The sequence below is a fragment of the Dama dama genome, chromosome 30, assembly GCF_033118175.1.
Source record: "Dama dama isolate Ldn47 chromosome 30, ASM3311817v1, whole genome shotgun sequence".
Lineage (NCBI taxonomy): Eukaryota > Metazoa > Chordata > Mammalia > Artiodactyla > Cervidae > Dama > Dama dama.
Window position 1 is genome coordinate 73,695,144 of NC_083710.1, and position 22,968 is coordinate 73,718,111.

At 39.2% G+C, this 22,968-nt stretch overlaps 1 pseudogene; it reads right to left on the bottom strand.

Annotated features, from left to right (window-relative positions):
- Window positions 1–5,878: 5,878 nt before the first annotated feature.
- On the bottom strand, window positions 5,879–14,700 carry LOC133049364 (ATP-binding cassette sub-family C member 4-like; annotated as a pseudogene).
- Between the last annotated feature and the right edge of the window lie 8,268 nt (window positions 14,701–22,968).

A 22,968-nucleotide genomic window follows, 5' to 3' on the forward strand; every position in this document is an offset into this window, starting at 1 on the left:
CTTGTGAATCTTTTGATTTTATCTTTATAGCAGTTCAGAGTCAAATATAGTTAAAAGGTTACTAACACTTTTTAACTTGTGCCTTTGAAAAGTTACTTAACTTCTGCCTCAGTTTCTCCATCTGAGGGATAATACTGCCAGTTTTTTCTTAAAACTCAACATTCAAAAAACTAAGATCATGGCATCTAGTCCCATCACTTCATGGCAAATAGATGGAGAAACTATGAAAACAGTGACAAACTATTTTCTTGGGCTCCAAAAGCACCACTGATGGTGACTGCTGCCATGAAATTAAGACAGTTGCTCCTTGGAAGAAAAGCTATGACAAACCTAGATAGCATATTAAATAGCAGAGACATTACTTTGCCAACAAAGGTCTATCTAGTCAAAGCTATGGTTTTTCCAGTAGTCATGTATGGATGTGAGAGTTGGACCATAAAGAAAGCTGAGAAAGCCAAAGAATTGATGCTTTTGAACTCTGGTGTTGGAGAAGACTCTTGAGAGTTCCTTGGACTGCAAGGAGATTAAACCAGTCCATCCTAAAGGAAATCAGTTCTGAACATTCATTGGAAGGACTGATGCTGAAGCTGGAGCTCCAATACTTTGGCCACCTGATGCGAAGAACCGACTCATTGGAAAATCCCTGATGCTGGGGAAAATTGAAGGCAGGAGGAGAAGGAGACAACAGAGGATGAGATGGTTGGATGGCATCACTGACTTGATGGACATGAGTTTGAGCAAGCTCCTGGAGTTGGTGATGGATAGGGAAGCCTGGCATGCTCCAGTCCATGGGATCACAAAGAGTCAGACACAACTGAGCGACTGAACTGAACTGCCACCTCAGAGTGGTTGTGAAGATTAAAAAACACAATGCCAAAAAGTTCAAAATCAGGGCAAGGAGTATATAAGACTGTGAGTATTGGTTTTTTAATCCCTCTTCCTCTCCTTCTCTTGGGCTTGTTTCATTATAGTTCTTCCAATGTAGGTTGAAATTAAACTTAGTATTTAAACTCCAGTTTGTAAATAAAGTTATCATTATGCAATTAGATATAACTGAAAGCAACAGAGCAATAAAAGGTCATCTGCATGGATAAAGTTCAGCAATCAATGATTCAATATATGCAGAATTCTGGCTAAACTCTGTTCATTCTCACTAAACTGCATGGCCCTAGTTCAATCCCAGCAACCATCAAACTCTTCATCTTCAAAGTAGGTATAACTTTGATACTGTTGTCTGCCAGTATGTATACAAAGTTAAAGAGTTCTGGAAAGTTAGAGAGGATATTGCTTTCAGCTTAATGGAATAATGGATTTTTCTCTCCCCTTATCCTCTCAAAAAGCATCCCTAAAGACTAGCATACTGAGAGATTAAAAATTAGCCTGATCTTTGTTGAAATAAGAAGTCATTTGAAACCCCAAATGACAAAATATCAGGACAGACTGCTGTCAGCAGCTGGATACAATGGGTGTGGCAGGGCAGAGAGATGTTTCTATGGCACCAGATCCCAGCAGTCATGGGAGAGAGCTCAGTTTTCCAACTAACTGTCAAATTCTAAGGTGTGTCAGTGAGGAATCATCATCTGTGCCTAAAGCATGAACATTGGTGGGGTCCTAGGAGAAGCAAGATTCTGACATTCAATCAGCATTGATTGCCCATCTCTGCAGGTTAGGGAAGAGTACAGGCTAAGTGAACATGTGTGTTCTCATTTCTCTTTCATTTGTATACCAACACATATACACATAATCTCTCTCTCTCCCTCTGTCTGGGTCATGAGGAACATCTGTATTAAGCAGAGAGAATTTCCATTAGCTTGAAATAATGCCTTAGCCAGAACTATCTGGTAAATATGTATGCATGTGTGTGTGTGTGTGTGTGTGTGTGAGTCGCTCAGTCGTGTCCAACTCTTTGTGACTCCATGGACTGTAGCCCACCAGGCTCCTCTGTCGATGGAGTTCTCCAGGCAAGAATACTGTAGTGGGTAACCCCACAAACAAATGGTCCAAAAAAATAGTCAATTCAAAAGTGAGTAGTAGGAATCACAATGATTTAAAAAGTAGCAAAGGATCTATAAAATACACAAATGGACATGAGAAAAAGGAACAAGATAAGCATATGACGGATGAAAAAATATTCCCTGAGCAAATGAAAATTATGAAAAAATATAACATTACATTCAAAGAAAATTTAGTAGAACAAACAACCTGTGGACAACAGACATCTGGGAGCACAGGAAAATGTGGCATAGCAACAGAAGATGATGAAACATGAGTTGAAAGAGCACAAAAATGAACTGGAAGAGAAAAATGAAAGCAACAAAGAAATGATCTTTCTGAAGGCAGCACAAAGAAGATTAGCCATTGCTGAAAAAAAAAATTGTATGAGACATGGGGGACAGGATTAAGAAAGCAAGGCAAATAATTTTAGTTTTGAACCAGCTTGGATTTAAAGCTGGGAACATTAAATGAGTGAAAGTCATTTAAAAATAATAGAAAATAGAATTCATAGTGAAAATCCAAGTCATATACCTATGGACTGAAAAATCAGATCATCAAAATTATTAAAACAAAATGAAAAGAACTACAAAGTGAAACTTGGCACAATATAAGACCAGCTCACCTCTCTAAATCCAAACCACATCAAATGGACCAAAATAAACAATGATAGAGAAAACCTAAAAAATGACATTAATAAACTGATCCAACTAAAAATTAAACTCTTATGTAAGTTCATTTGTTTCATTTCTTTTTAGATTCCACATATAAGGGATGGATCCCCTGGAGAAGGGATAGGCTACCCACTCCCATCTTCTTGGGCTTCCCTTGTGGCTCAGATGGTAAAGAATCCACCTGCAATGTCGGAGACCTGGGTTCTATTCCTAGATTGAGAAGATCCCTTTGAGATGGGAAGGGCTACCCATGCCAGTATTCTGGCCTGGAGAATTCCATGGACTGTATAGTCTATGGGGTACAAAGAGTTGGTCACAACTGAGCGACTTTCACTTTCACTTTTCATACGATATTTCTCCAAATGAACTTATAAAACAAAAACAGACTCACAGAATCAGAGAACAAACTTATGGCTGCCAGGTGAAGGATGGAGGAAGGGATAGTTAGGGAGTTTGGGATGAATATGTACACACCACTATATTTAAAATGGATAACTAAAAAGGACCTACTGTATAGCACATGGAACTCTGCTCAATGCTTTTTGGCAGCCTGGAGAGGAGGGGAGTTTGAGGGAGAATGGATAAGGGTATACATATGGTTGAGTCCCTTTACTGTTCACCTGAAACTATCACACATTTTTACTTGGCTATACCCCAAAGCAAAATTTAAAGTTTTTAAAAATTAAACTCTTTGTCTTAGATAGTCGTCCATCTTTTAAAATGCCCAAACAGCTTTCACAAAAATTACCCATGTATTAGCACACAAAAAAGTATTAATAAATAGTATTTCAGAGTGGAAATACCATAGACAACACTTTTTGATCACAAGTCAACACTGATGAGTAAAATAGAAAAATGTAAAATGCAATCCTCTATCCCCAGGAAGTTTTAAAGAACTCTTTCTCAAATAAATTTTAGGCCAAAGAGGATATGAAAACCAAAATTGCAGAATTTATATAAAAATATTGCAGAATCTATATAAAAAGCTTAAGTATGACCAAAGTATACATACCAGAAACTATAAAATATAGCTATATCAGTATTCAGAGCCTTAGAATATTTATATTAATAAACAAGTAAGGATGAAGATAATTCATTCAAGAAGAAGCAACAACAAAATAAACCAATGGAAGGAAGGAATTAATACAGACAAAAGCAGAAAAATGATACAGTCCGTGGAATTCTCCAGGCCAGAATACTGGAGTGGGTAGCCTTTCCCTTCTCCAGGGGATGTTCCCAACCCAGGAATCGAATACAGGTCTCCCATATTGCAGGCAGATTCTTTACCAGCTGAGCCCCAAGGGAAGCCCTTAGGGGGGAAAAAAATCAAACTATAATAGTTAATTTGAAGGGAAAATGAGGAGTAGGGAATGGAGAAAGCATAAATACTATGTAGCCATGACAAAGAATCTAAGAAAACTAAATGCATTGATATCATAAATGAAAACAGCAAGGAACAGCTATCATTTGTGCCTAAAAACAGGGAGACCACATATGCCCAAGTTTCTTCACTGATGCACAGAACATGTCAAGAGGGCAGTCAGAGATGGTGCCGGGACTCCACCTGGCAGAGATGTTGTGTGATGACAAGAGGGGGAGAGCAACTTGCAATTTATTCATAAATTAAAAAAAAAAAAACTTTTAAGAAAAAATTTTGGAGTTTTGTAGCATTAGGTATGGGCTTCCCTGATAGCTCAAAAGGTAAAGAATCTGCCTGCAATGCAGGAGACCTGGGTTCTATCTCTGGATTGGGATGATCCCCTGAAGGATGGCATGGCAACCCACTCCAGTATTCTTGCCTGGAGAATCCCATGGACAGAGGAGCCTGGTGGGTTACAGTGCATGGGGTCGCAAAGAGTTGGACACAAATGAGTGACTAAGCACAGCACAGCATTAGGTATATCATTTGTTTAAAAACTGACAATTAAAAATATGTTTTAATTATTTAGGATTTCTAAAGCTTATAAAAACTATGGGTACACTTATTTTTATTATTGGGAGGTAAAGGTTCAATCTAAGCATTTATAAAGTGACCCTGCCTTTATATCATACTCTACATTTGCACACAATATAAGTACTTATGAAAAGTTCAGAACACAGACTTCATTGCCCCTAAACCTAGGTTTGAACTCTGACTCTGCCAACTCTTCAGCCAGCTCTGTGACCCTGGACAGTTTCCTACCCTGTTAACAGTGGTAGGTGCTGCTCTTCATTTCTAAGGAAGAGGAATGAGATGAAAGAGTGACAGAGGGAACTTAGGATACATTGTTAGATAAATGTTTCATATAGAAGTACTTCGATACTGGGATATCTTTTCTTTAAGAGATGTTTTAAATACTATGTAAGTAGTATTTATTCCACTCACAAGTGAAAATCTAGGAAATGCAGAAAAGTATGAGCAAAGAAAAGGCACCCACAATTTAATGCCCAGAGATAAAGTTTTGACAGGAAACCTCACCACATACAAGCAGAAGTCTCATCCCACCCCAAGCCAGGCATCTCAAGGGGCAGGAACACCAGACTTTCCTTTCCTCCATCCCCCATCAGTCCCATTTCCACATTGTTCCAGAAAAAATTACTGGAAGGAAGCTGCATGGCAATGGCCAAGGTCCTTAAGCCAGACCTCAGTTACCACATCTATACAATAGGATACTACCATCTGACTACTGTTAGAAGCCATGTGACCTGAATGCTACTCATCTAGCACTGTTCTTGTGGTGACCCAAGGGCAAAAGAGCAGATAAAACCAAGGAGGGTCTTGGAATGCAGGAACGGAAAAACCAGACCCTTATCATCCTTCCCTCCCCCATGTTGTGACTATTAACAAATTTCAGGTCCTCCTGAGCAGTATAACCTGTCTCCCCTCCTGCCCCATATAGGGAGAAGGTATTTGCCTTACTCTTCCCCCCACCCAATATCCAATATTCCGCCCCCCCACCACCTGCCTCATCCAATCAGCAAATGACCCACAAGACCCCTATCCCATTCCTTGTACCCTGGGTATAAAAATGGACCAAGGACACCTGTTCAGCATCAGCTCTCTCTGACTATAAGGAAGCTGGCCCGCTGTGGTGGCAGCGATTCTCCCCTCCCCCACTCTAATAAATTTTATTCTCCTTTCAGTCTGTCTCCTGTCTGGAAATTCTTTTCCAACCCGCGCATGGACCACGAGAGTCCTCACACATGTACAGGGCTTAGTGGTTTCACACATCTCATCTCTGTGAAAATGCTTTGTACACCATCAAGCTCTGTTCAGAACACAGTGTTAAGGTCTTGTGAATTTCTGATTTGTCCTGATGACAACTGCATTTTCCAGAAAGTAGAAGCAGCATGCGGAGGCAAATCACCTCATTCTAAACAATAAAAACTAGGGAGAAGGTGACAGTATCACGAAGTAGTTTTCTTTACATACTAGAAAACAGAAGTGAACTACACTTTCCCTTCAAGATCTTCCCTAGACCGAAAATATTCCATAATTTTTCCCCACAAACTCTCAAAACTCCTGGATGTTCCTTGACAGCACTTGTATCACAAATGTACTGAGCACCAACCAGAATGAAGTATAAAGGGTGTACAAAATGTGAGTGTTCCGTGTTTCATGGGAATCTGAACCCACAGTCCAAACATGTAATAAATCCAATCTGAAATCTCTCAGGCACATGAGTATTCACACATCCTACACCCCACCCCCAGCACTGCTGCAGATTCTCAGCAGACCTACCTTTAACCTGAAATATGTTGTTAAGACCCAGTCATGAAGCTTTGTCTCTGGAGGCTTCTGACTGAAAAGGGCACAGAGTGCTTGTTACCAGACCCCTGATGGAGATTGTAAAGAGTAAAACCTGGAGACAAACTTTCATTACAACTTCCTGCAGCTCACCTTTCTTGCTCTTTCAGTGAGGGCGGTGGCCTCACTCTTGTCTAAACTCTTGCACCATCTTGTAAAATAGGCTGTCTCTATTTTGCACCAAAACATACCGGCTCATCATATTCTTCTAGGCTCTCTGAATCCAAAACCTGTTAATTAGCAGAAAGAAACCCATTGACACAATGTTTCTCAGTAACAAAACTCAGACAATATTTCTAAAAGGGGTAGGACAGGGAGAATAAAATCTATTGAGTGGTAGACCTAGTGACTTTTAAATGGTTTGATTACCCTGTTTGACCAGGCAGATAAAGGCCTAACTTGGCCTTTTATTATTATAATGTTATAGGAAAGGAAGACAATGAAAGTTTTAGACTCTTATTATGGGCACTGAGCTGTCTGTAGCATTTATGTTTTTGCCAAGGGCATTTGGGGTTGTTACCATTAATTAGTGCTTTTAGCTCTCAGACTTTGAGCTTTGAGGCCTATGTATATAGACATTCCAGTACTCTTGCCTGGAAAATCCCATGGGCAGAGGAGCCTGGTAGGCTGCAGTCCATGGGGTCGCGAAGAGTCAGACAGGACTGAGCGACTTCACTTTCACTTTTCACTTTCATGCATTGGAGAAGGAAATGGCAACCCACTCTAGGGTTCTTGCCTGGAGAATCCCAGGGATGGTGGAGCCTGGTGGGCTGCCGTCTATGGGGTCGCACAGAGTCGGATACGACTGAAGCGACTTAGCAGCAGCAACAGCAGCATACATACATTCAACGTTGGGAAATCACTTCATTCAAGAAAATGAAATTCAATACACATAAAAATTAGGGCCTCTCTGGTAGTTCAAGTGGTAAAGAATCTGTCTGCAATACAGGAGACCCTGGTTTGATTCCTGGGTCAGGAAGATCTGCTGGAAAAGGGATAGGCTACCCACTCCAGTATACTTAGGCTTCCCTGGTGGCTCAGCTGGTAAAGAATCCACCTGCAATATGGGAGACCTGGGTTCTATCCCTGGACCAGGATGATTCCCTGGGGAACGGAACGGCAACACACTCCAGTATCTGGCCTGGAGAATTCAGTGGCCTGGATTATACAGTCTGTGGCGTGACAAAAGAGTTGGACACAACTGAGCGACTTTCACTTTCAAAAATTAGATTCATGTCATATAGTGACCTGTATGACAGTGACCTGATAGCAAATGAATTGTCAAGTTGTTTTGACAGAAAATATGCATATTTGGGGAAAAAAAATAAGTGCTTCTGAATTTCTTTAGCATCCTGGAATATGTCAGTTGCTAAGAGGCTTCCCCAGTGACTCAATCATTAAAGAATCCACCTGCAATGCAAGAGATGAGGGTTTGATCCCTGGGTTGGGAATATCCTCTGGAATAGGGTATGGCAATCCACTCCAATATTCTTGCCTGGAGAATGCCACAGACTGAGGAGCTTGGAGGGCTACAGTCTATGGGGTCACAAAGAGTAGGACATGACCGAAGTGACTTAGCATGAATGCAAGAGGGGACCAAATATCTTGTTGGAGAGGTTAAGGTACTTCTTGAAATTGATGTGGTTGTTGTTCTTTTTTGTTGTTTTGTTCTGAGAGTGAAATGCTGGCAAAGGAGCTGCTATGTAAGTAGCTTGAACAGAATTGTTTGGCACAGAAGGCGTCTGCAGAAATTCAATTTTTCTCTTTGAATAAGACTAAAGAAGCAAGTAAGAAATTGAGCTCCAAATTCTATGGATCATGGTGTGCACAGCACAGCAGAGTAGCTGAATTTGAATGCCTGAAATCTGAATCTGTTTTCAAAAATTACCTTTCTTTGCTTCTTTCTCTTTCTTCAGCTGCTTGCCTTCCAGCGCTTTTATGCACATTAAGATATTGTGTATCTTAAGGCAATACACTAAGAGTCTAAACAGGACACAGGTCGTTTTTCCACATCTAAGTATTGCAGTTAATTCTATCCATGTTATTTAATTGGAAATTTTTATTAAATCTCATAGAGCCATCATCATGTTCCTCTTTTGTTCACTACTGTGAATTACTTCTAACAGGTGACTTTCTCAAAAGAGTTTAACAATAATTGAATCTATCACATCCACATGATAATTAAAACGTCCTATGATTTGGCCTACCTATCTAGATGCACCAAGGGCTTCCCAGGTGCTCTAGTGATAAAGAACCTGCCTGCCAGCACAGGTAGACGTAAGAGCTGTGTGTTCAATCCCTGGGTCTGGAAGATCCCTGGAGGAGGGCTTGGCAACCCACTCTAGTATTCTTGCCTGGAGGATCCCATGGACAGAGGAGCCTGGCAGGTTGCAGTCCATAGGGTCGCACAGAGTCAGACATGACTGAAGTGACTTAGCACACAGCACACACATGATTTAGCATGCCTATCTAGGTGCCCCAAGTGCCCAAGTGAGTAATTTTACTTAAGCATAGGATGATAACACGTAATTACTCTTCCTGACAATGAAGAAGGAAAAAATGCAATTTTAGAACACAAGTCTCCACACACAGTCAATTAATCCATGACAAATGAGGCAAGAATATATGGAGGAAAAAAGCCATTCTCTTTAGCAAGTGGTGTGGGTAAGCTGGACAGCTACATGGAAATCAAAGAAATCAGAAGACTCCCTCACACCAAATCTAAACTCAAAGTGTTTTAGAGACTTGAATACAAAACATGACACCATAAGACTCATGGGAGAGAACACAGGAAAAACATTCTCAGATATAAATTGTATCAATATTATCTTAGATCAGTTTCCCAAGGCAAAAGAAATAAAAGCAAAAATAAACAAACAGGATCTAATTAAACTTAAAAGCTTTTCACAGCAAAGGAGACCATCAACAAAATGAAAAGACAACCTGTGGAATGTGGAAAAAATATTTATAAATGAAGTGACTGGCAAAGGGTTAATATGCAACATACACAAACAGCTCATCTCTCTCTCTCTCTCTCTCTCTACATATATATATATATATATATATGTATATATGTATATATACATATATATATATATATATATATATATATATGTATAAGCCCAAACAAAAATATATAATTAAAAAATAGGCAAAGGCCTAAATAGACATTTCTCCAAAGAAGACATACAGATGGCCAAGAGTTACAAGAAAAAATGCTCAACATCACTAATTACTTTGTTGTTCCATCATTAAGCTGTGTTTAACTCTTTGTAACCCCACAGACTGCAACATGCCAGGCTTCTTCTCCAGCACCACAGTTCAAAAGTATCAATTCTTTGGCACTCAGACTTCTTTATGGTTCAACTCTCACATCTGTACATGACTGCTGGAAAAACCATAGCTTTGACTCTGCAGACCTTAGTCAGCAAAGTGATATCTTTGTTTTTTAATACACTGTCTAGGTTTGTCATAGCTTTCCTTCCTAGAGCATCCCTTTTGTTGCAGCTACCCCACCCCTATTGTTTGCCTCTTCAGAGCTCACTCCTGTGCATGTCCAGCTTGGGAGAGTGAAGCTACAGGTACAGCCTCAATTCTGACAGTCTGGTATCTGTTTAATGTCCCTACTGATGATCCCATCTGACAATGCATGTGAAGTACAATGGGAGGTCATATTCCAGAAATTGCCCAAGAAGTCAAAAGAGACAGTTCTATCATCACTGGACATAAGGAAGTCTGGGTATACTGATTGTATATTACTGATTATTACCTGTTTTGTATGGACCATCAAAATCATGCTTATATCCATCTGTTGCCTCTTATGCATCATGTGGGCTTTATTTATTTCATCACTAGTCAGCATCACTGGATACTGCAGAATCTTAAGACTAGTAAAACCAGCTGATTGTTACAGGCTGGGGCTTGGCCTGAGAATAGCTTGAATTCTCTTGGGCTTATCTGCAGTTGGTTTTTTTCTTGGAGGAATAATTTCCTTATTTAATAAGTCCACACTACATTTATTGAAACTCAACAAGCAACAGAGTGAAAGGACAAAGAGAGAGAGAGAGAGAGAGAAACAGAAAAAGAAAAAGGGAGGGAGAAAGGAAGGAAAGAACTATTAAATTACATAAGAAGAAAGAGACAATCAAAAGTGGAAGGAGGATAAGAAACAGATATCTAGAAACCAAAGCTTGGAGTCTGCCATATGTACACTGTCCAGATCTACTGTGTGAGAGACCTGCTAGTTGTTTATCTACAGTCTCTCAGCCCCTGATCTACCTTTCTTTCTATGCTCCTTTCTGTGATGCAGAAGCTCTGTCTCTGCAAACCATATTTCAGAGCATCTTTGACCAGTTGCCTGTTAGGTTTCACAACTAGAAGGAAACTGAAGGTGGGATGTACAGCAAATGATCTACCTGGTTTCTACTACACAGCCTCATCATACTCCTTCACAAAGAGAGCCAACAATTAGGTAGTCACCTCTCCTTGTGGTGTGAGCACTAACTCTTTGAAGCCTCACCTCTGAGTTCTTAGGTCTAGAGTTCTGTACTGGGACACAGTAACTGCTTCCTGAAATCATTATCCTAGTGTTTCCTTTCATTTTTCTAGCCGTCAAATTGCTATGCAACAAATCGCCTATATTAAATCCTTTCTGTTGAAATTCGTTTTTCTCACTAGGCCCTTTCTCAGACAGCATACATTGTGACTGTGCCAACAGCTGAGTAATTCTGCAAGCTTGGGCTTTCCTGGTAGCTCAGCTGGTAAAGAATCCACCTGCAGTGTGGGAGACCTGTGTTTGATCCCTGGGTTGGGAAGATTCCCTGGAGGAGGGCATGGAAACCCCCTCCAGTATTCTTGCCTGGAGAATCCCCATGAACAGAGGAGCCTGGTGGCTACAATCCATGGGCTTGCAAAGAGTTGCACACAACTGAGAGACTAAGCACAGCATACTCAACAACCTCCTGGCAATTTAAAGGAAAGGCTAATTTTGTGATTGAGGGAATCCCAAAATGCTGAAACAACTGACACAGTGAAAATGACTGTATTCTTACCACTCTGAAATATGAAGATGTATCTTGGATTTGGAATATTTCCATGGTTGGGTATCTTAAATAAAGATGACAACCCAAATAAACTTATATGAAAATATGAAATTACTGGATATATTATTTAATAGAACAATTTGAAAGTATAATTAAATACCTGAGTCATTGTCAGGAATGAGAGGAAAATCTGAGAGAAAATTAACTTGTTAAAGGTTCCTTTTAGGTTTTACAAGGAAAAATACATTGAAAAATTTCACATAAATGCTAACTGAAATTTCACTAGTGAGGGTCTTACCATTATCCTGTCACTGTCAATAATGGTGTTCAATTGGTGTGTGATGGTTAGCACAGTGCACAGGGCAAATTTCTCATGGATTATTTTTTTTTAATCAACTCATCAGTTCTGGAATCAAATAAGTTGAATTTACTTTAGCAAAGACAAAAGAGAACCCTTATGAACTAAAAATATCATGTGGTATCTTTATAATTTTTAAAAACTCAATACTTTAAGACATAATCTTGTTCTTGAAAAACTAAATATGAAAAGGTTACTTAGAAATTTACTATTTTGCATTAAACAATGAGAAATCGTATTCTCTTGAAATTGCTTATAACTATCAGAGCTAGAGTTAGAAGTCTAGCTCTCTCAGGATGCCTCATAACAATATTAACACCCTATAACATGTTTTTGTTTCTTCCTTTGTTTCCTGGAATTACTGTCTCTGGGGCAAAAAGAGCACTTAGAAACACTTCTCAGCATCATTAAATGTTCTCTGGTTATCACATTTAAAATGCTAATTCCAGGTTTCATGGACCTTAGCTCCATATCTTGGATCCACATTTGATGTGGTTTTGTCAGTAATCAGTATCTTGTTTTTCCTGAGAAAAGCCCTGGCAAGGCACACCAGTTGTCTCTGTCCAACACTCAAGTTTGAACCTGATTCTGCTAAGTCAGTATCAATTTTACCAGGAAGATCTTCAATGGCTTCTTTCAGTTGTACCTGTGGATACAGAAAGAAGAATGACATTTTCCAGAAGAATTACTACTGAAATAGATGACTTTTAGATGCTAGAACTTTGATGTTCTCAGGACTTCTTCTGTATCTTACATGTACAGCCACGTGATGGGGAGATCTCTTTCCAATGAGTGTTCTCTGAGAAAGATGGTGCAGTCAATCAGGACAGAAAGATCTCAGTGTCCTCCATCCCTGAAACAGGACATCCACCATAAACACACCAAGGGATTAGTTAAAGAAATCTCTCACAGATGAAGCTATTTGTCTCAATGTGGTTTAAACAGAAAAGTTAAATGATCTTCAAGGTTGAGTTGTTCCCCATAGTACATTCTGTATAGGAGTTGGTACAATAAAGAGAAAAAAATATTTTTAGTTACTGCAGGAGGTATAGTTCTCTGAAGATATAAACATCACTTGTTGTGGTCCTTTAATGGGCTGGAACCTGGTGGTCTGGAGTTGATGATAAGAAAGTGAAAGAAGGAAAGAGGCTAATATTCCCTGGGTTATGCAGAAAACCAATAAAGCCCTAGGACAGAGCTTGTACTGCTCTTGTACTTGCACAGGGCGCCCTCTCAAGAAGTCTTGAGAGGTCTTGAAAGCCTGGGTAGGAAAATGAGCTCGACAGACTTCCACGCTCCGGAGAATCAGCCAGAAAGAGAGAGAGAGAGTGAGAGAGAGAGAAGGATATGGAGACCCAAATCTCTAGTGGAACAAGGGTGCTTTATTTAATTCTGTGTGAATATATATACCGTATTACAAGGTAGCCTCTTCAGATAAAGATCAAAAGACCAGACTTTACAAGTTACCAAGGGAACAAGGAGTAATAGAGGTCATAAAGCCAAAAGGCAATCCATATCAAAAGAGGGTCGTAAATAATCCGTTTCAACGTATGGAAAAGCTAATGAAGGAAATCCTATGTATGCATTCCATCTCTTTGATCTCAGTCCTGGGAGCAGCATGCTGCTCTGCTCATTCCTGACAGGAACTGACAAGGAACAGAGGGTTCATGAGAGACAGAAAACAGCACACAGGAATCCTACTGTTAAACATTCCCTGACAATTCCCCCTATTTTATTATATTTGTAAAAAGGGTCCTGACCATTTGAGTTTGTTTAGTTTTAACAATTTTTGCAGAAAGGCAATGGTAAACAACAAATATAGTTGTCAAGACAACCACCAGAGTTACAGTTCCAGACCCGATACTATGAGTGATGCTTTGAAACCATCCTCGTGGGTCTAGCCCAGATAATTGATCAGCTAGTTGTTCAGCTAAAATTTCCAGATTGGTGGATTAGGGCAGACTTTTAGAGAAGATTTCAAAGATTTCTTTTTGCAATAATTGTACATTCAGAGATGCATTGTCATGTATATTTTGTAAATGAAATTTGACTTGCTCCCAGTTATAGGCACTATGATTGAATTGAACAGGAGTAACACAAAATTGAGTAGAATTCCAATCACATTTTAGTATCACTTGTTTTTGTACATCTATTAATTGACCTCCAACCCATTTGATGGCTGTTTTTAGTTCCTGTATTTCATTTGGAATACCCTCATCTATCTGAGCCTGAGTGGCCCACATAGTAGGAGCATCTTTAGTCCAATTTTGGATAAAATTATGTGTTTGAATCGAGGTTTGTAAAGCAACACCAGCGACAGCAGCAGTGGTGCAAATAGCTATTAATCCCAAAATGCCAAGAATCAGCATCCAATGAATCATTTAGATCATCGGAGTAATTTAGAAAGTAACCGGAAAGCAAGCGCGGCCATGGGACCTTCTTCCCAGGGCCTTTGGAGATTTACTGGTAACCACAAATTAAGTCGAGCTCAAAGAATCAAAAGGGATTCATTTGTTAAGGAAATAGAAGAGTTAAGACAGGTATATAATTTGCAATTTATACAAGTTACAGAACGTAAAGTCTTATTGAATTGTAAGTTTCCTATAGCTAAAATAAAAGGAAGGGGAATATAAGTTTGTATGAAATATGATTGATTATAGTGAAAGAAATAATTACTGTGACTACGACTGGTTCCTGTGAAATGTCTGGTCCAAGTTCCAAGTCCTTCATTGCTGGCAGCAAGTTTCCACATGTCCCATTGTTCTGTCCCAATTTGTTTATCGAGGATGATCCGAGGACGAGGGGGTGCCATTCCACCATCAAGCCAGCCAAGAAGTCCTTTGTCATGGTATTGTTCCATCATAGTGTTAGTAACTTTCCAAGCTACTTGAGTAGCATAATCACAGTGCTGTTAATATCATCTGAGCAGTTAGACAACCACATACCATGGAGTCCCCAATCGACAATGGTGTGACCAGCCACAAATATTAGTTTTCCTGATTTGGCTTGACATTTGTCCCAATGAACAGGAGTATATTTAAAGTTCTTATAAGTAAACCCTTCACATAAAGTTCTTTGTTCTTTTCCCAGAGTCTCAGTAGCATGGACATACCATGTGTGATGGGTCGAAGATATTAGGGTCTGCAAGTAGAGCAATTATTAATAATTTCTTTAGCCTGGTGATATGGGATTTTCCATAGCTGGTATAGGGAGCCAGCATTGCTGTGTAGCAGAGCATGCTGTTCCTCCGGAGTAGCAAAAGAAACCAGTTTATCAGCCTGTTCATTACCATGAGTCATGTGGCTGGGAAGACAGGAATGTGCTCAAATATGTGTAATATAAATGGGAGAATTGCAGTTTCTAATAACAGATTATAGTTTGAAAAAGAGTTGTTGAATAATAGGTTGATTGGAGTTGATGGTGGAGGTTTCTATATTTTTTAATACGAAAAATGAATACAAGGAATCAGAGACTATATTAATGGGATAAGGATGTAGGCAAATAACTTGAATAAGAGCACATAATTTGTTTTGCAGAGCAGAATGGAATTTAGTGTAAAAGACTTTATATTCTTTGAGAGACCAGAATGAGGCTTTAGCATTTTTAGTTCCATCTATATAGAAAACTTTGACTTGAGGTATAGGCTGTGCAGGAAATAATAAATTCAGTATTTTTGAAGACATTCCATAGCTTGTTAGAAGGATAATTAAATGAAATTTCTCCAAAATATTCCAGAAAATCTATTTGGAAATCAGTAGAAGTTTGTAAGGCATTCTCGAATTGAGATTTATTGACAGGTAACACAATTTTATGGGGATCAGAGCCAATTAGAGTTTTAGTCTTATTTCTTCCAATGATAATGATTAGAGCAATTAAATCAAGGTAGGGTGTAAGTGACTTCATTCCTCTAAAATGGGTGTCAGTTCAATTCAGTTCAGTCGCTCAGTCGTGTCCGACTCTTTGCAACCCCATGAATCGCATCACGCCAGGCCTCCCTGTCCATCACCAACTCCCGGAGTTTACTCAAACTCATGCCCATCAAGTTGGTGGTGCCATCCAGCCATCTCATCCTCTGTCGTCCCATTCTCCTCCTGCCCCCAATCTCTCCCAGCATCAGGGTCTTTTCCAATGAGTCAACTCTTCTCAAGAGGTGGCCAAAGTATTGGAGTTTCAGCTTCAGCATCAGTCCTTCCAATGAACACCCAGGACTGATCGCCTTTAGGATGGACTGGTTGGATCTCCTTGCAGTCCAAGGGACTCTCAAGAGTCTTCTCCAACACCACAGTTCAAAAGCATCAATTCTTTGGCTCTCAGCTTTCTTCACAGTCCAGCTCTCACATCCATATATAACCACTGGAAAAACCATAGCCTTGACTAGACAGACCTTTGTTGGCAAAGTAATGTCTCTGCTTTTTAATATGCTGTCTAGGTTGATCATAACTTTCCTTCCAAGGAGTAAGCGTCTTTTAATTTCATGGCTGCAATCACCATCTGCAGTGATTTTGGAGCCCCCCAAAATAAAGTCTGACACTGTTTTCACTCTTTCCCCATCTATTTCCCATGAAGTGATGGGACCAGATGCCATGATCTCAGTTTTCTGAATGTTGCCCTTTAAGCCAACCTTTTCACTCTCCTCTTTCACTTTCATCAAGAGACTTTTTAGTTCCTCTTCACTTTCTGCCATAAGGGTGGTGTCATTTGCATATCTGAGATTATTGATATTTCTCCTGGCAATCTTGATTCCAGCTTGTGCTTCCTCCAGCCCAGCATTTCTCGTTAATGGGTATAGATCCATTCTATTGGGTTTTCTTCTTGGGCAAGAAGTCCCATGGGAGAATGAAGAGAGAGGAGTATAAATAGCTCTAAATGTAAATCTAGTATAATGCGAGTAAGAAATTGCTTTTGTAATTTATTTTGTACCAAATAGAGCTCCTCTCGTGCCTCTTGAGAAAGTGATCAAGGGCTATTTAAATCGGGATCTCCTTTCAAAGTATCAAATATGTTAGTTAGTTGATAATTAGCAATGCCTAAAGAGGGTCTAATCCAATTTATATGACCTAAGAGCTTCTGAAAATCATTTAAGGTTGATAATTTATCAGCACGAATCTGAGTTAGTTGGGGGAGTAATACGTTGTCTATTAACAACAAATCCTAAGTAATGATAAGGTGTAGAGGTTTGAATTTTTTCATGGGCAATGATTAATCCAGAGTTTTTTAAGCATTGTTGAGCTATATCAAACGTGTTGAGTTTCTAAAACGGATGGAGCCGAAAACAATATATCTTCCATATAATGGATGACAAGAAAGTCAGGAAATTGTTTTCTCACAGGCTCAAGGGCTTTAGCTACGTAGTACTGACACATGATGGGAGAATTCATCATTCCTTGAGGCAATACAGTCCATTGGTATCGTTTATGAGGTCCGATATGATTAGGATAAGGGAGAGAGAAAGTGAATCTCTCTCAGTCTAAAGGGTGTAGAGGCATATTAAAAAAGCAATCTTGCAAATCAGTAATAATAATGTGCCAGTTTTGTGGAATAGTGGTAGGTGATGGGATTCCTGGTTGTAATGCACCCATAGGTTTCATAGATGCATTAACTTTTCTAAGGTCTGTTAAGAGATGCCATTTGTTAGATTTCTTTTTTATAACAAAAATAGGAGAGTTCCAAGGAGAGCAAGATTCCTTGATATGTTTCAATTCTAATTGTATATCTATAAGTTTTTTAGCAGCTTGTAGTTTCTCTTTCGCAAGGGTCCACTGCTCTGTGCAAATAGGCTAGTCATTCTTTCAAGTTATTTTAATAATTTCATTATTTGTTAAATGAGCAGTGGCCCCTAGGAAAAATGTGGAATGTATATCTGAGTTTGCCATTGCATAAGTAAACCCCTTCCTATTAAATTAGGGGGTGCATCTATCACATAAGGTCTTAATGTTGCAGGTTGGCTTTTTGGTCCCTCACATGGGTAGATTTGAACACTTTGATAAACCTCTTGTACTTTGGTTTGAGAAATTCCTGCAATTTGGCAAGAGATTTTTTGTATAGGTCAGGATTTGGGCCATAAATGTTTGGATATAATAGTAATATCAGATCCAGTATCAAGGAGACCAGAAAATCTTTTACCATTAATTTTGATATTTATATTTGGTCAGGCATATTCAGATACCAATGATGTCCAAAAAGATTGTTTTTGATCTGTACTGCTGAATCTGCCTGTCCAAACATCATTAGAGGAGTTAATAGAAATGTAGGGTAAAAGAAGTAATTGAGCAATTTTGTCCCCCCTTTTGAATTGCCATAAAATCTTAGATGACATCATAATTTGAATTTCTCCCTTATAATCTGAATTGATTACTCCAGGGTGAACAGTAATTCCTTTAGAAGTCAAATTAGATTTGCCAAGTAAAAGACCAAAGGTTTGTGGGGGCAGGGGTCCAAAAAGTCCAGTAGGTATTCTAGAAGGGACTGCTTGAGGGTAAAGGTGAAAATCATTTAGGGCTGGTATATTGATGGCAGCACTGCTGGATGTTGAGTGTTTGAGGGAAAAGATGGATTTTGCCCCTGGTTTTTGTTGAAGGGGACCTTGGGGCTCCCCTGCTTGGAGTTTCCTGAAATAGGTTTTCCTTCAATAACAAATTTAGATTTACAATCTTTGGCCCAATGCATTCCTCTATGGCAGTGGGGGCAGATTTTTGGAGGTTTATTATTAGCTTTCTTAGGGCATCTCTTTTTTTTTTTTTTTTGCAATTTTATTCTATTTAAAAAAAGTTTTTTTATTAGTTGGAGGCTAATTACTTCATAACATTTCAGTGGGTTTTGTCATACATTGACATGAATCAGCCATAGAGTTATAGGTATTCCCCATCCCGATCCTCCCTCCCACCTCCCTCTCCACCCGACTCCTCTGGGTCCTCCCAGTGGGCATCTCTTTTTAAATGGTTCTTATTCCCACATGTAAAACATCCGTCATTCCCCTTTTTAAAGCAAGCAGCCATTGTTTCAGCTAGCATTTGCATTTTTTGAGTTTCTGATCCTAGATTGTGAGAAGCCTTCAAATAATCAATAATAATCCCCTTTCTCACGAATTGGAGCTATAGCCTTTTGACATTCCCGATTTGCATTTTCATAAGCAAGTAATTTCCCTAGTTGCCTTTTAGCTTTTTCTCCTATTACAGTACGGGAAATAGCAGTTTCTAATCTAGCTAAAAAATCAGCATGTTTCATTAGGTCCTTGCAGTATTTTAGTGTAGCTACCTGTAGGTTCCCCTTGAGGAGTAATTCGATCCCAGGCTTCAAGGACCACTGTTTTTAATTGTTCATGCAACAAGGCGGGTGTTGTATTTGAGCTTCTGTAGTGTCAAATTGTCCAGTGCCAGTTAACATTTCAAAAGTAATTTTGTTTTGGGGAGTGCCAGCTTGATCGTTTTTGTTAGCACGATCTCTGGCTATATCTTGAAACCACATTGTCCATTGAAGATATTCTCCTGGTTTAAGGAGAGCTTTTATTAAAGTTCGTCAATCATAGAGAATAAAGGTTCCAATAGAAGACGCCATAGCATTTAGAATTTCTCTAGTAAAAGGCAAATGTGGGCCATACATAGTTACAGCCTTTTTCATTTGTTGCATGTGAAAAAAGTTAATACCTTCATGTTGAGGTATTATTTGCCCTTGAGCATTAGCATTTCTTAAAACTGGAAAGGCAGAAAAACCATCAGCTTCAGAGACTTGTGATTGCAAAGCTAGCAATTCAGAGAGCTTCTGTCATGAAAGAGAGTGAGTAGGTAGCAATATTTTGCAAATATGAGTTTGTGCTAAGGACTTATCATTATTATCCAGAAAAGTATTGCCAGTTTTGGTGTCAAAAAGTGTCTCAGGAGAGTCGTTGTCAGAATCATTAGGTTCTAACAAAGGAGAGACTTTTGGATTCATGCCTGTTGGCAGAGAAGGAGCATTTGGAGCAGCCAGGGCAGGGCTTGTAGGAAAATTCCGAAATATTTTATGTTGTTCTAATAGGGCCTTTTGTAAAGTTTCATCATCTAATTCATATTCATGTAATAAGTGTTTTGTCTGCTGTTGAATATCAGGAGGGCTAGAATTGCCTTGAAATGGCAGAATTACAGCTTTAATGAGAGCCCACAGGGGCCAGAAATCATTGGAATATTTTTTCCCCATCTGGTAGCTTGTTCAACATTCTCTTTGACCCAGTGCCAAATTTCTAAATCAAAACTGCCTTCATCAGGGAACCAGGGATTATGTTTAACTATTGTTTGAAGGCAAGCCTCTATTTGCTGGTACAAAACCGAAAGTCCATGAACTTTAAATAAATGATGAAGTAAAGTAGAAAAGTGATGGGGCTTTCCAGTAGTTTGACCCATGTCCTTGTACTCACTGACCTCAATAGGTCCCGAGTTACTCTGTCCAAAATGCCGTGTATACCAGGTCTCTGTCTGGGTGCCATTTGTTGCGGTCCTTTAATGGACTGGAATCTGGTGGTCTGGAGTTGATGATAAGAAAGTGAAAGAAAGAAGAAGAAAGGAAAGAAGAAGAGAGAAGAAAAGAGGCTAATATTCCCTGGGTTATGCAGAAAACCAATAAAGCCCCAGGACAGAGCTTGTACTGCTCAGATAGGCACAGGGCGCCCTCTCAAGAAGTCTTGAGAGGTCTTGAAAGCCCACGCAGGAAAATGAGCTCGGCAGACTTCCACACTCCAGAGAATCAGCCAGAAAGAGAGACAGAGAGTGACAGAGAAGGACGGACATGGAGACCCAAATCTCTAGTGGAACAAGGGTGCTTTATTTAATTCTGTGTGAATATATATACTGTATTGCAAGGTAGCTTCTTCAGATAAAGATCAAAAGACCAGACTTTACAAGTTACCAAGGAAGGAGTAATAGAGGCCATAAAGCCAAAAGGCAATCCATATCAAAAGAGGGTCATAAATAATCCGTTTCAACATATAGAAAAGCTAATGAAGGAAATCCAATGCATGCATTCCATCTCTTTGATCTCAGTCCTGGGAGCAGAGTGCTGCTCTGTTCATTCCTGATGGGAACTGACAAGGAACGGAGGGCTCATGAGAGACAGAAAACAGCACACAGGAATCCTACTGTTAAACATTCCCTGACAATCACTACTTTATGATTTTGGAAGATATAAAGGTTTAATCTGCCTACAAGGCATGAGATCTGGGTTCGATTCCTGGGTCGGGAAGATCCCTTGGAGAAGGGAATGGCAATCTACGCCAGTATTCTTGCCTGGAGAATCCAATGGAGAGAGGAGCCTGGCAGGCTACAGTCCATGGGGTCACAAAGAGTAAGACGCAACTGAGCAACTAACACTTTCACTTCACTTTCAAAGGTTTAAAAAAAAAATACAAATTCAAACAGTGACCAACTATACTTTATACATTAGTAAACCTACAGTGTATTTTGGCTTTGGTTCTTTCCCAAGATTAATCCCTTAAGTACTGGCCCAGTCAAGTGCATTTTCTTCAATGTTATAAATGTTTTTCAGTGAAAGAAAACTGAGGAAAAACAGTACATGATATAACATCTTATTTCGCACATACCATGGAAATAGGTGATGTTTGGATTAATCTATCTCCATAAAATCATGACCACAAAATCTTAAAAAAAAAACAAAATTTTAACCACCAATTTTAATCTGAAACTACATTGGGTGGCAGGAACCAGTGAATATTTGCTCTGGGGAAATATTATAGAACAAGAACCAAACTCAAGCTATACTTGAAGTTAAAGAACAAAGAGTAAATATATTTGGTGACCCCATGGACTATACAGTCCATGGAATTCTCCAGGCCAGAATACTGGAATGGGTAGCCTTTCCCTTCTCCAGGGGATCTTCCCAACCCAGGGATCAAACCCAGGTCTCCCATATTGCAAGAATGTAATTCAGGTACTCAAAGATGGCAATGAAATAAGCATACAAGAGTTTTAAGAGGGCAAACTGGTCGGAACCTGATCAAAGCCAGTTTGGCTTTTCACCAGTTTATCCTGCTTCTGGAAATATAGAAAAAGGAAAGATGGACCTAAATATTAGGGTTAGGTAAATATATATCCCTATGGATATGGCCATCATAATTAGCAATAAACTGTTAAAAGTGAAAGACTGCATAAATTGCATTAAATACCATATTTTGAACATTATCTAATTCCATAAATAAACATTAATCATAGAAAATTAAGAAGGACTCAAGATTCAATTTTATTTAGTTTTATAGAAAAGCATGCATGCTCAGGCGTGCAGAAAGATTTCTAGGGAATAGAAAATACAACCAGAATATCAGCAAGTATATTTGACTATTAGAAATAAATTCTTATTCCTTTCTTCTTCTATAGCTTTAAATTTTTTTACATAAATAGAAAAATAAATATTCTTTCCTAAAATTCACAACAATTACCAATAACCATAACGTACAACTTCTCTTAAACCCTATGTCCAACCTGTGCTGTGAAAACACTAAAACCTCAGTGAGGTCATTTGTATAAAGTCATTTATATAAAGTCAGTAAATGGCATCATTTACAAGTTGAGAAAGCAGATGAAATGTGAGAAGGAAAGCAAATACCCAATGAGAAGATGAAAACTCAGTTTTTCTCTACAAGGTGGGCCTTGTGTCTGGGCAGCACTTCCTGGATGGACTCATTTCATATTTCCCGGGGAAGCAAGGGTGGGGGCAAAAGGAAATCATGAAGGTACCTCAGACTTTACATACAAGATGGCAATCATGGTCAACAACCAACTTCACAAAGTCTGGACCCCTTTTTAAAAGTTAACACTGAATTACCAATATCAATGGGAGGAATGACTTAAAGCAGAAGCCAGCCTCCACCTTCCATCGGAATCACCTGGAGTTTGTTTAAAACCCATCCCCAGAGTTTCTAACTTTACAGAATTGATCTAGAAGGTGTGTAGGGGGATTTGTATCTCTAACCAGCTCCCAGGTGATGAGGATGCTGCAGGTCTAAGAGCCATACTCTGAGAACAGCCATCCTAATGCTTGATTACAGAGCTGTTTCACCTGTGCATCATCTCCAACAGCAAGAAAGTTAAGAACTTCCTCTGAGAAACTCCTGCCTACAAGACCAAAGATCTG